We start from the raw sequence: 15401 nt of genomic DNA, 5'->3' as shown, positions 1-15401 counted from the left end.
TGTACAGAGAATACATGTGTATGCACCAACTCACTTTTACGTAATAATAATAATAATTATTATTATTAAATTTTATTTATAAGGCACTACAAGTGTTTTGCAGCGGCGTTCATACATAATGAGACTCCGATTTCAATTACTAAATACTTGATGTGTTGGTTTGTACTACATGCATTCAGGCGTATTTTTGGAAAATTAGTGAGCAGGACAAATGATGCTGTTATAGCACCTGTTGTAAGGACATTATTATATATATATGTTTGACTTGCATGACAAGCTACAAGTACTGTAGGTCACACAACCGTACCGCTAGAGACAACAAATATGGAGGAATAAGTGTCAGATACTGTGGGGTGAGTGTGGACACCATATTACTGGTGACTTAATACTTGATGCCAGTATTACTGCTGTTACATTACTGGGTACACTACGGGCACATTCATGGGCACTATTAATTCTACTGGCTCATTACTGGGCACTTTTAATTATACTGGCAAAGTACTGGGCACCACTACAACTGGTACACTACCTGGCACCACTACTACTAGTGGTACATTACTGAGAACTACTTCCATTGCTGGCATATGACTGGGCACTACTGTATCCAACCTTATTGGGCACAACTACATTGCTGATGGTACAGTACTTGGTGTAACTAATTCTGAAACATTACTGGATGCTTATACTACAGTTTACTTATTAATTGGTATTGCTTTTATTATTGGCTTCTTACTTTGATCTATTACGTCTAGTGGCATAGCATTGTGGACTTCTTACTTCATCTTACGCCTACTGGCATAGTATTGGTAGTTTATTTATAATCACGCTGTTGCTGCTCACATGTTACTGGATCCTACTGCTGTATACATGATAACGGCACTACTGCTACTGTTACACATGAATAATTTGTAATAATATTTTAAGCAACATTAAGCATAAAAATTAATATCTTTATTTTTTAGATTTTCTGGACCAAATGGGAGTTGGACTCTTTGATAGTAAGGAGTTAATAGTGGGCTCAACCACTGATTCTTAAACAGATCATTGGTTTAAGTAGTGGTCTGCTTAATGGTTTGAGAATTTGTGGTGGAGCCCACTATTAAGTCCTTACTATCAGAGTCCAACTCAGTTATTCACATACAATTTTATTGTTGCTCTCTGTGGATTTTTGTGATTTTTAGATTATTAAATTTATATTAATATTATATTGTTTATTTGTTCTCAATTAAAATGTATGTTTTTCAGCTGCACAGTGTTGCGCTCCTATTCACAATTTATTTGAACAATTTACTGCACTTAAATGGACTGACCAATAGAAAGCACTACAAATGTGTTGTCACGTGTACTACCTGTATCATATGAAACAATCTCCCCTGTAGAGCAATGTAAATATAAGGATGGGACTCAGACAGGTAACATCTCGATTGGGTCTGGATAACGTGACCTAGACACTTTTTATATCTGCAAAGAGTTCTGTTTGAGCAGTCATATAATAATTAATATATAAAAAGCGATATCATCCTCTAGAGGAATCAGACACTGTGGATAAAAGCAGACTATATTATCAGTACTATCAGTATCATTATGAGATTGTTGAAGATATGGCAACTCATATATGATTATCGGCTGAGTGAAGCCGATTTGTGGTGTCAGCCACTAACATTATTACTAGAGATGAGCGGGTTCGGTTTCTCTGAATCCGAACCCGCCAGAACTTCATGTTTTTTTTCACGGGTCCGAGCGACTCGGATCTTCCCGCCTTGCTCGGTTAACCCGAGCGCGCCCGAACGTCATCATGACGCTGTCGGATTCTCGCGAGGCTCGGATTCTATCGCGAGACTCGGATTCTATATAAGGAGCCGCGCGTCGCCGCCATTTTCACACGTGCATTGAGATTGATAGGGAGAGGACGTGGCTGGCGTCCTCTCCGTTTAGAATAGATTAGAGAGACACTTGATTTACTAATTTTGGGGAGCATTAGGAGTACTCAGTACAGTGCAGAGTTTTGCTGATAGTGACCACCAGTTTTATTTATAATCCGTTCTCTGCCTGAAAAAAGCGATACACAGCACACAGTGACTCAGTCACATACCATATCTGTGTGCACTGCTCAGGCTCAGGCCAGTGTGCTGCATCATCTATTATCTATATATAATATTATATATATCTGTCTGACTGCTCAGCTCACACAGCTTATAATTGTGGGGGAGACTGGGGAGCACTACTGCAGTGCCAGTTATAGGTTATAGCAGGAGCCAGGAGTACATAATATATTATATAGTGAGTGACCACCAGACACACAGTGCAGTTTATTTAATATATCCGTTCTCTGCCTGAAAAAAGCGATACACACAGTGACTCAGTCAGTCACATACCATATCTGTGTGCACTGCTCAGGCTCAGGCCAGTGTGCTGCATCATCTATATATATTATATATCTGTCTGACTGCTCAGCTCACACAGCTTATAATTGTGGGGGAGACTGGGGAGCACTACTGCAGTGCCAGTTATAGGTTATAGCAGGAGCCAGGAGTACATAATATTATATTAAAATTAAACAGTGCACACTTTTGCTGCAGGAGTGCCACTGCCAGTGTGACTAGTGACCAGTGACCTGACCACCAGTATATATAATATTAGTAGTATACTATCTCTTTATCAACCAGTCTATATTAGCAGCAGACACAGTACAGTGCGGTAGTTCACGGCTGTGGCTACCTCTGTGTCGGCACTCGGCAGCCCGTCCATAATTGTATATACCACCTAACCGTGGTTTTTTTTTCTTTCTTTATACATACATACTAGTTACGAGTATACTATCTCTTTATCAACCAGTCTATATTAGCAGCAGACACAGTACAGTGCGGTAGTTCACGGCTGTGGCTACCTCTGTGTCGGCACTCGGCAGCCCGTCCATAATTGTATATACCACCTAACCGTGGTTTTTTTTTCTTTCTTTATACATACATACTAGTTACGAGTATACTATCTCTTTATCAACCAGTCTATATATTAGCAGCAGACACAGTACAGTGCGGTAGTTCACGGCTGTGGCTACCTCTGTGTCGGCACTCGGCAGCCCGTCCATAATTGTATATACCACCTAACCGTGGTTTTTTTTTCTTTCTTTATACATACATACTAGTTACGAGTATACTATCTCTTTATCAACCAGTCTATATATTAGCAGCAGACACAGTACAGTGCGGTAGTTCACGGCTGTGGCTACCTCTGTGTCGGCACTCGGCAGCCCGTCCATAATTGTATATACCACCTAACCGTGGTTTTTTTTTTCTTTCTTTATACATACATACTAGTTACGAGTATACTATCTCTTTATCAACCAGTCTATATATTAGCAGCAGACACAGTACAGTGCGGTAGTTCACGGCTGTGGCTACCTCTGTGTCGGCACTCGGCAGCCCGTCCATAATTGTATATACCACCTAACCGTGGTTTTTTTTTCTTTCTTTATACATACATACTAGTTACGAGTATACTATCTCTTTATCAACCAGTCTATATATTAGCAGCAGACACAGTACAGTGCGGTAGTTCACGGCTGTGGCTACCTCTGTGTCGGCACTCGGCAGCCCGTCCATAATTGTATATACCACCTAACCGTGGTTTTTTTTTCTTTCTTTATACATACATACTAGTTACGAGTATACTATCTCTTTATCAACCAGTCTATATATTAGCAGCAGACACAGTACAGTGCGGTAGTTCACGGCTGTGGCTACCTCTGTGTCGGCACTCGGCAGCCCGTCCATAATTGTATACTAGTATCCAATCCATCCATCTCCATTGTTTACCTGAGGTGCCTTTTAGTTGTGCCTATTAAAATATGGAGAACAAAAATGTTGAGGTTCCAAAATTAGGGAAAGATCAAGATCCACTTCCACCTCGTGCTGAAGCTGCTGCCACTAGTCATGGTCGAGACGATGAAATGCCAGCAACGTCGTCTGCCAAGGCCGATGCCCAATGTCATAGTACAGAGCATGTCAAATCCAAAACACCAAATATCAGTAAAAAAAGGACTCCAAAACCTAAAATAAAATTGTCGGAGGAGAAGCGTAAACTTGCCAATATGCCATTTACCACACGGAGTGGCAAGGAACGGCTGAGGCCCTGGCCTATGTTCATGGCTAGTGGTTCAGCTTCACATGAGGATGGAAGCACTCAGCCTCTCGCTAGAAAAATGAAAAGACTCAAGCTGGCAAAAGCAGCACAGCAAAGAACTGTGCATTCTTCGAAATCCCAAATCCACAAGGAGAGTCCAATTGTGTCGGTTGCGATGCCTGACCTTCCCAACACTGGACGTGAAGAGCATGCGCCTTCCACCATTTGCACGCCCCCTGCAAGTGCTGGAAGGAGCACCCGCAGTCCAGTTCCTGATAGTCAGATTGAAGATGTCAGTGTTGAAGTACACCAGGATGAGGAGGATATGGGTGTTGCTGGCGCTGGGGAGGAAATTGACCAGGAGGATTCTGATGGTGAGGTGGTTTGTTTAAGTCAGGCACCCGGGGAGACACCTGTTGTCCGTGGGAGGAATATGGCCGTTGACATGCCAGGTGAAAATACCAAAAAAATCAGCTCTTCGGTGTGGAGGTATTTCACCAGAAATGCGGACAACAGGTGTCAAGCCGTGTGTTCCCTTTGTCAAGCTGTAATAAGTAGGGGTAAGGACGTTAACCACCTCGGAACATCCTCCCTTATACTTCACCTGCAGCGCATTCATAATAAGTCAGTGACAAGTTCAAAAACTTTGGGTGACAGCGGAAGCAGTCCACTGACCAGTAAATCCCTTCCTCTTGTAACCAAGCTCACGCAAACCACCCCACCAACTCCCTCAGTGTCAATTTCCTCCTTCCCCAGGAATGCCAATAGTCCTGCAGGCCATGTCACTGGCAATTCTGACGAGTCCTCTCCTGCCTGGGATTCCTCCGATGCATCCTTGCGTGTAACGCCTACTGCTGCTGGCGCTGCTGTTGTTGCCGCTGGGAGTCGATGGTCATCCCAGAGGGGAAGTCGTAAGCCCACTTGTACTACTTCCAGTAAGCAATTGACTGTTCAACAGTCCTTTGCGAGGAAGATGAAATATCACAGCAGTCATCCTACTGCAAAGCGGATAACTGAGTCCTTGACAACTATGTTGGTGTTAGACGTGCGTCCGGTATCCGCCGTTAGTTCACAGGGAACTAGACAATTTATTGAGGCAGTGTGCCCCCGTTACCAAATACCATCTAGGTTCCACTTCTCTAGGCAGGCGATACCGAGAATGTACACGGACGTCAGAAAAAGACTCACCAGTGTCCTAAAAAATGCAGTTGTACCCAATGTCCACTTAACCACGGACATGTGGACAAGTGGAGCAGGGCAGGGTCAGGACTATATGACTGTGACAGCCCACTGGGTAGATGTATGGACTCCCGCCGCAAGAACAGCAGCGGCGGCACCAGTAGCAGCATCTCGCAAACGCCAACTCTTTCCTAGGCAGGCTACGCTTTGTATCACCGCTTTCCAGAATACGCACACAGCTGAAAACCTCTTACGGCAACTGAGGAAGATCATCGCGGAATGGCTTACCCCAATTGGACTCTCCTGTGGATTTGTGGCATCGGACAACGCCAGCAATATTGTGTGTGCATTAAATATGGGCAAATTCCAGCACGTCCCATGTTTTGCACATACCTTGAATTTGGTGGTGCAGAATTTTTTAAAAAACGACAGGGGCGTGCAAGAGATGCTGTCGGTGGCCAGAAAAATTGCGGGACACTTTCGGCGTACAGGCACCACGTACAGAAGACTGGAGCACCACCAAAAACTACTGAACCTGCCCTGCCATCATCTGAAGCAAGAAGTGGTAACGAGGTGGAATTCAACCCTCTATATGCTTCAGAGGTTGGAGGAGCAGCAAAAGGCCATTCAAGCCTATACAATTGAGCACGATATAGTAGGTGGAATGCACCTGTCTCAAGTGCAGTGGAGAATGATTTCAACGTTGTGCAAGGTTCTGATGCCCTTTGAACTTGCCACACGTGAAGTCAGTTCAGACACTGCCAGCCTGAGTCAGGTCATTCCCCTCATCAGGCTTTTGCAGAAGAAGCTGGAGGCATTGAAGAAGGAGCTAAAAGGGAGCGATTCCGCTAGGCATGTGGGACTTGTGGATGCAGCCCTTAATTCGCTTAACAAGGATTCACGGGTGGTCAATCTGTTGAAATCAGAGCACTACATTTTGGCCACCGTGCTCGATCCTAGATTTAAAGCCTACCTTGGATCTCTCTTTCCGGCAGACACAGGTCTGCTGGGGTTGAAAGACCTGCTGGTGACAAAATTGTCAAGTCAAGCGGAACGCGACCTGTCAACATCTCCTCCTTCACATTCTCCCGCAACTGGGGGTGCGAGGAAAAGGCTCAGAATTCCGAGCCCACCCGCTGGCGGTGATGCAGGGCAGTCTGGAGCGACTGCTGATGCTGACATCTGGTCCGGACTGAAGGACCTGACAACGATTACGGACATGTCGTCTACTGTCACTGCATATGATTCTCTCAACATTGATAGAATGGTGGAGGATTATATGAGTGACCGCATCCAAGTAGGCACGTCACACAGTCCGTACTTATACTGGCAGGAAAAAGAGGCAATTTGGAGGCCCTTGCACAAACTGGCTTTATTCTACCTAAGTTGCCCTCCCACAAGTGTGTACTCCGAAAGAGTGTTTAGTGCCGCCGCTCACCTTGTCAGCAATCGGCGTACGAGGTTACATCCAGAAAATGTGGAGAAGATGATGTTCATTAAAATGAATTATAATCAATTCCTCCGCGGAGACATTGACCAGCAGCAATTGCCTCCACAAAGTACACAGGGAGCTGAGATGGTGGATTCCAGTGGGGACGAATTGATAATCTGTGAGGAGGGGGATGTACACGGTGATATATCGGAGGGTGAAGATGAGGTGGACATCTTGCCTCTGTAGAGCCAGTTTGTGCAAGGAGAGATTAATTGCTTCTTTTTTGGGGGGGGTCCAAACCAACCCGTCATATCAGTCACAGTCGTGTGGCAGACCCTGTCACTGAAATGATGGGTTGGTTAAAGTGTGCATGTCCTGTTTTGTTTATACAACATAAGGGTGGGTGGGAGGGCCCAAGGACAATTCCATCTTGCACCTCTTTTTTCTTTTCTTTTTCTTTGCATCATGTGCTGATTGGGGAGGGTTTTTTGGAAGGGACATCCTGCGTGACACTGCAGTGCCACTCCTAGATGGGCCCGGTGTTTGTGTCGGCCACTAGGGTCGCTAATCTTACTCACACAGTCAGCTACCTCATTGCGCCTCTTTTTTTCTTTGCGTCATGTGCTGTTTGGGGAGGGTTTTTTGGAAGGGACATCCTGCGTGACACTGCAGTGCCACTCCTAGATGGGCCCGGTGTTTGTGTCGGCCACTAGGGTCGCTAATCTTACTCACACAGCTACCTCATTGCGCCTCTTTTTTTCTTTGCGTCATGTGCTGTTTGGGGAGGGTTTTTTGGAAGGGACATCCTGCGTGACACTGCAGTGCCACTCCTAGATGGGCCCGGTGTTTGTGTCGGCCACTAGGGTCGCTTATCTTACTCACACAGCGACCTCGGTGCAAATTTTAGGACTAAAAATAATATTGTGAGGTGTGAGGTATTCAGAATAGACTGAAAATGAGTGTAAATTATGGTTTTTGAGGTTAATAATACTTTGGGATCAAAATGACCCCCAAATTCTATGATTTAAGCTGTTTTTTAGTGTTTTTTGAAAAAAACACCCGAATCCAAAACACACCCGAATCCGACAAAAAAAATTCGGTGAGGTTTTGCCAAAACGCGTTCGAACCCAAAACACGGCCGCGGAACCGAACCCAAAACCAAAACACAAAACCCGAAAAATTTCAGGCGCTCATCTCTAATTATTACATGAGTGGAATAACTAGGACATTCACTATATGAAAAGTGACCTAGGAGACAAATTACTGATAAATAACTAAGACTGTCATCTGACCTGGACACTCTATATGTCTGCAAGGAATCTTATCTGAACAGTGGGATAATAAGTAACATATAATTAAGGATTTCATCCTCTAGGGCAGGCATTCCCAACCACGGTCCTCAAGGCACATCAACAGTGCTGGTTTTTGTGATATCCAGTCTTCAGCACAGGTGACTTAATTAGTACCTCAGTTATTTTGATTTAACCATCTGTGCTGCAGCCTGGATATCACTAAAACCTGCACTGTTGGTGTGCCTTGAGGACCGTGGTTGGGAATGCCTGCTCTAGGGGAATCGTACAGTGTGGATAATTGTAAACTACATTATCAGTACTCTTAATACTATTATGAGAGTGTTGGAAACATGACAAGCAACATATGATCATCGGCTGAGAAAAAACGAATTCTACTGTCAGCCACCAACATTACGAGTGGGTCAATTATGATATTTTGATATACAATGAAGTGACTGAGGCAATAATTCACTGATAATCGAACAAATCAAAACACTGGTTTAAAATAAGAACAATAGGATATCTAATTGGGCATTAGATCAAACACGCGGATACACATTTTTAATCTTCAATCACATTTATTATTCTTATGCACTTTCTGTATGTTTTGTATGTGTCTAAATTTTAACCTCTATGTTTCGCCTATACCTGTAGTCTGTGTATTAGTTATTGTCACACTGTTTTAATTCAACAACAATAAAAGTTAAATTTTATGAACATATAGGTAGATGTGAGTATCAGGTCACTCTTCCTTTTGTGCACCGACAATACAGTCCTTTTTTTCTTCTTTTCTACTATACTTACCATAACTGTAGTTGGTAGCACCCCCACAACAAATGGTAATTACCATAATTTAATTGAGGTTATCTTGGAGCTTTAAGTTCCACGTCTTTATTTAGAAAGTTGTGTGTGTGCAGATACAATTTCGCTTCCAACATCTCGCAGTACACAGATTACACAATGTGTCTCTCTAGTGTTCTACATTTACATGTGTGTGTTCTACCTAATCTTTAATCAAGATCTTGGCATATTCTTAAAAAAAATAATGACATTCATTTTATCTCAGCTGGAAGGCGCGTGGGAGTTTATCCATGGATTCCAGATTTCCAACCACTAGCTAACATGATATCTCCATTTTTATGCAAATCAAAACATCAAACATGTATTTGTTGCTTCCTGTGGCAAGTTGCAATCAACCCCTTAGTGTTGTTAGATGGTCATGAAGATTCTGTTGACCACTTTACTTTTTATACTCCACATACTGAATAACTGTTGCAACATGGACAGGATAAGTAGGACGCAGAGGCCAGAGTTGCTGTGGTTCGTCAGCGGGTCACTGACTAAGGAAAGAGGGGAAAAATAATCTTGAAGGCAATCTACAATACTGGATAGATCAGCCGTTTTTCTGTACTCATCAGAGCCAGTAATATGGGCAGGGCGACTATACTGAATTTTCCATGATAACTTTACTCAGTTTCAGTAAATGCATTTACAAAATAAACTCAATCCATAAGAGAGGTGAACAGTTCTGTCTCTCTTTTTTTCATTAGCATATTTTTACTATTACAAAGCACAACTATTCACACTCATACTGCTTTCAAGGCTCATTGACATCAATCTGATGTTAATGCATCTGCTAATAAATACCTGAGAAGCACATAAAATTGAATAAATGATGGTTAATGGGCTGTTTCCCACCACGTTTGCCTTTTTCTAACCAAATGTTAGACCTTTAGAATGTGGCCAGATCATTCTTCAATACGTTACTGCATAGTCAATTTATAATATAAACATAGCTAACGCTTAAATGAGTAGTTAATAGTGCATGTGTAAAAATGACACAAGCTCCACCACACAGACAGTGTTGACGTCACAGGAAACACTTGATGATGCAGAACGCCAAGAGATACGTCAGACCAGACAGTGAAGGGACTTCTACTTCAGGCAAACTATGGGCAGCTCCTTGGCAATAATGGTTGACAGTAGTAAGAGGAAACGTACCAATCGCCAAGCCAAATGGAAGACAGTAGTAAGAGGGAACATACCAACCGCCAAGCCAAATGGCTGACAGTAGTAAGAGGGAACATACCAATCGCCAAGCTAAATGGCTGACAGTAGTAAGAGGGAACATACCAATCGCCAAGCTAAATGGCTGACAGTAGTGAGAGGAAATGTACCAATCGCCAAGCCAAATGGCTGACTGTAGTAAGAGGATACGTACCAATCGCCAAGCCAAATGGCTGACAGTAGTAAGAGGAAACGTACTAATTGCCAATACAGTCCTGGTCCCCTATGCAAATATGCTTTCTGTTTCCAGGGAGAGCTACTTGCTGGGGACGGCACAGCAGGCTCCCATTGCATCACAGCACCGCCACAGGCTGGTTAGAAAAAAAAGCAACTGAGACTGCTCAGCTGTTGAAAAATCCCAACTGGCAGCTGTGTTTACAAATACTGCATGTGATAGGAGGGGTGAAGGTGGTGGTAGGAATGATAGCCCTCTCATGCTTTTCCCTGAGTGATGTCACCTCACTGAGCAGACATCAGCACTGCCATTATGCATCAGGTGACAGTCTATGTACAGCTTGTGCAACCGTCGCCCACTGTTTTTTCCTGCACCAGTTTTGCCATTGTGACTGATTTGGCCACCATATGGCTTAACACAGCAATGGTCCTACAGCTGCCGCAATCTCCACAGCTTTAATGCATGAAGGGTGCCTCATCCTGCTTGTAGATGTCCTTCCAAGAATCAGATAAGGTGCTTATAACTAGTGATGTGCACCGGAAATTTTTCGCGTTTTGTGTTTTGGTTTTGGGTTCGGTTCCGCGGCCGTGTTTTGGATTCGGACGCGTTTTGGCAAAACCTCACCGAAATTTTTTTGTCGGATTCGGGTGTGTTTTGGATTCGGGTGTTTTTTTCAAAAAACCCTAAAAAAACCAGCTTAAATCATAGAATTTGGGGGTCATTTTGATCCCATAGTATTATTAACCTCAATAACCATAATTTCCACTCATTTCCAGTCTATTCTGAACACCTCACAATATTATTTTTAGTCCTAAAATTTGCTCCGAGGTCGCTGGATGGCTAAGCTAAGCGACACAAGTGGCCGACACAAACACCTGGCCCATCTAGGAGTGGCACTGCAGTGTCAGGCAGGATGGCCCTTCAAAAAATAGTCCCCAAACAGCACATGATGCAAAGAAAAAAAGAGGCGCACCAAGGTGGCTGTGTGACTAAGCTAAGCGACACAAGTGGCCGACACAAACACCTGGCCCATCTAGGAGTGGCACTGCAGTGTCAATCAAGACAGGATGGCACTTCCAAAAAATTGTCCCCAAACAGCACATGATGCAAAGAAAAAAAGAGGCGCACCAAGGTGGCTGTGTGACTAAGCTAAGCGACACAAGTGGCCGACACAAACACCTGGCCCATCTAGGAGTGGCACTGCAGTGTCAATCAAGACAGGATGGCACTTCCAAAAAATTGTCCCCAAACAGCACATGATGCAAAGAAAAAAAGAGGCGCACCAAGGTGGCTGTGTAACTAAGCTAAGCGACACAAGTGGCCGACACAAACACCTGGCCCATCTAGGAGTGGTACTGCAGTGTCAGGCAGGATGGCCCTTACAAAAAATTGTCCCCAAACAGCACATGATGCAAAGAAAAAAAGAGGCGCATCAAGGTGGCTGTGTGACTAAGCTAAGCGACACAAGTGGCCGACACAAACACCTGGCCCATCTAGGAGTGGCACTGCAGTGTCAATCAAGACAGGATGGCACTTCCAAAAAATTGTCCCCAAACAGCACATGATGCAAAGAAAAAAAGAGGCGCACCAAGGTGGCTGTGTGACTAAGCTAAGCGACACAAGTGGCCGACACAAACACCTGGCCCATCTAGGAGTGGCACTGCAGTGTCAATCAAGACAGGATGGCACTTCCAAAAAATTGTCCCCAAACAGCACATGATGCAAAGAAAAAAAGAGGCGCACCAAGGTCGCTGTGTGACTAAGCTAAGCGACACAAGTGGCCGACACAAACACCTGGCCCATCTAGGAGTGGCACTGCAGTGTCAATCAAGACAGGATGGCACTTCCAAAAAATTGTCCCCAAACAGCACATGATGCAAAGAAAAATGAAAGAAAAAAGAGGTGCAAGATGGAATTGTCCTTGGGCCCTCCCACCCACCCTTATGTTGTATAAACAGGACATGCACACTTTAACGAACCCATCATTTCAGCGACAGGGTCTACCACACGACTGTGACTGAAATGACTGGTTGGTTTGGGCCCCCACCAAAAAAGAAGCAATCAATCTCTCCTTGCACAAACTGGCTCTACAGAGGCAAGATGTCCACCTCATCATCATCCTCCGATTCCTCACCCCTTTCACTGTGTACATCCCCCTCCTCACAGATTATTAATTCATCCCCACTGGAATCCACCATCTCAGGTCCCCGTGTACTTTCTGGAGGCAATTGCTGCTGGTCAATGTCTCCACGGAGGACTTGATTATAATTCATTTTGATGAACATCATCTTCTCCACATTTTCTGGAAGTAACCTCGTACGCCGATTGCTGACAAGGTGAGCGGCTGCACTAAACACTCTTTCGGAGTACACACTGGAGGGAGGGCAACTTAGGTAGAATAAAGCCAGTTTGTGCAAGGGCCTCCAAATTGCCTCTTTTTCCTGCCAGTATACGTACGGACTGTCTGACGTGCCTACTTGGATGCGGTCACTCATATAATCCTCCACCATTCTTTCCATGGTGAGAGAATCATATGCAGTGACAGTAGACGACATGTCAGTAATCATTGGCAGGTCCTTCAGTCCGGACCAGATGTCAGCACTCGCTCCAGACTGCCCTGCATCACCGCCAGCGGGTGGGCTAGGAATTCTTAGCCTTTTCCTCGCACCCCCAGTTGCGGGAGAATGTGAAGGAGGAGATGTTGACGGGTCACGTTCCGCTTGACTTGACAATTTTCTCACCAGCAGGTCTTTGAACCTCTGCAGACTTGTGTCTGCCGGAAAGAGAGATACAACGTAGGTTTTAAATCTAGGATTGAGCACGGTGGCCAAAATGTAGTGCTCTGATTTCAACAGATTGACCACCCGTGAATCCTGGTTAAGCGAATTAAGGGCTCCATACACAAGTCCCACATGCCTAGCAGAATCGCTCTGTTTTAGCTCCTCCTTCAATGTCTCCAGCTTCTTCTGCAAAAGCCTGAAGAGGGGAATGACCTGACTCAGGCTGGCAGTGTCTGAACTGACTTCACGTGTGGCAAGTTCAAAGGGTTGCAGAACCTTGCACAACGTTGAAATCATTCTCCACTGAGCTTGAGTCAGGTGCATTCCCCCTCCTTTGCCTATATCGTGGGCAGATGTATAGGCTTGAATGGCCTTTTGCTGCTCCTCCATCCTCTGAAGCATATAGAGGGTTGAATTCCACCTCGTTACCACCTCTTGCTTCAGATGATGGCAGGGCAGGTTCAGGAATGCTTGGTGGTGCTCCAGTCTTCTGTACGCAGTGCCTGAATGCCGAAAGTGGCCCGCAATTCTTCGGGCCACCGACAGCATCTCTTGCACGCCCCTGTCGTTTTTTAAATAATTCTGCACCACCAAATTCAATGTATGTGCAAAACATGGGACGTGCTGGAATTTGCCCAGATGTAATGCACGCACAATATTGCTGGCGTTGTCCGATGTCACAAATCCCCAGGAGAGTCCAATTGGGGTAAGCCATTCTGCGATGATCTTCCTCAGTTGCCGTAAGAGGTTGTCAGCTGTGTGCCTATTCTGGAAAGCGGTGACACAAGCGTAGCCTGCCTAGGAACGAGTTGCGTTTGCGAGATGCTGCTACTGGTGCCGCCGCTGCTGTTCTTGCTGCGGGAGGCAATACATCTACCCAGTGGGCTGTCACAGTCATATAGTCCTGAGTCTGCCATGCTCCACTTGTCCACATGTCCGTGGTTAAGTGGACATTGGGTACAACTGCATTTTTTAGGACAATGGTGACTCTTTTTCTGAGGTCTGTGTACATTTTCGGTATCGCCTGCCTAGAGAAATGGAACCTAGATGGTATTTGGTACCGGGGACACAGTACCTCAATCAAGTCTCTAGTTGCCTCTGAATTAACGATGGATACCGGAACCACGTTTCTCACCGCCCAGGCTGACAAGACCTGAGTTATCTGCTTTGCAGCAGGATGACTGCTGTGATATTTCATCTTCCTCGCAAAGGACTGTTGGACAGTCAATTGCTTACTGGAAGTAGTACAAGTGGTCTTCCGACTTCCCCTCTTGGATGACGATCGACTCCCAGCAGCAACAACAGCAGCGCCAGCAGCAGTAGGCGTTACACTCAAGGATGCATCGGAGGAAACCCAAGCAGGAGAGGACTCGTCAGACTTGCCAGTGACATGGCCTGCAGGACTATTGGATTTCCTGTGTAAGGTGGAAAATAAGAATTTACTTACCGATAATTCTATTTCTCATAGTCCGTAGTGGATGCTGGGACTCCGTCAGGACCATGGGGAATAGCGGCTCCGCAGGAGACAGGGCACATCTAAATAAAGCTTTTAGGATCACATGGTGCGTACTGGCTCCTCCCCCTATGACCCTCCTCCAAGCCTCAGTTAGGTACTGTGCCCGGACGAGCGTACACAATAAGGAAGGATCTTGAATCCCGGGTAAGACTCATACCAGCCACACCAATCACACCGTACAACTTGTGATCTGAACCCAGTTAACAGTATGATAACAAAAAACGAAGTAGCCTCTGAAAAGATGGCTCACAACAATAGTAATAACCCGATCTTTGTAACAATAACTATGTACAAGTATTGCAGACAATCCGCACTTGGGATGGGCGCCCAGCATCCACTACGGACTATGAGAAATAGAATTATCGGTAAGTAAATTCTTATTTTCTCTAACGTCCTAGTGGATGCTGGGACTCCGTCAGGACCATGGGGATTATACCAAAGCTCCCAAACGGGCGGGAGAGTGCGGATGACTCTGCAGCACCGAATGAGAGAACTCCAGGTCCTCCTTAGCCAGAGTATCAATTTTGTAAAATTTTACAAACGTGTTCTCCCCTGACCACGTAGCTGCTCGGCAAAGTTGTAATGCCGAGACCCCTCGGGCAGCCGCCCAAGATGAGCCCACTTTCCTTGTGGAGTGGGCCTTTACAGATTTAGGCTGTGGCAGGCCTGCCACAGAATGTGCAAGTTGGATTGTGCTACAGATCCAACGTGCAATCGTCTGTTTAGACGCAGGAGCACCCATCTTGTTGGGTGCATACAATATAAACAACGAGTCAGATTTTCTGACTCCAGCTGTCCTTGAAATATATATTTTTAATGCTCTGACAACGTCCAGTAA

At 45.0% G+C, this 15401-nt stretch overlaps 1 protein-coding gene across 5 annotated transcripts in view; it reads right to left on the bottom strand.

Moving 5' to 3' along the window:
* C5H8orf34 (chromosome 5 C8orf34 homolog) overlaps positions 1-15401 on the bottom strand; it is a 603368-nt gene that overhangs the window by 49714 nt on the left and 538253 nt on the right. The window lies entirely within an intron of this gene.

Source organism: Pseudophryne corroboree, chromosome 5 (genome assembly GCF_028390025.1).
Source record: "Pseudophryne corroboree isolate aPseCor3 chromosome 5, aPseCor3.hap2, whole genome shotgun sequence".
Lineage (NCBI taxonomy): Eukaryota > Metazoa > Chordata > Amphibia > Anura > Myobatrachidae > Pseudophryne > Pseudophryne corroboree.
The sequence above is the reverse complement of the archived record's forward strand: the minus strand, read 5'-3'. Positions and strand labels throughout refer to the sequence as shown.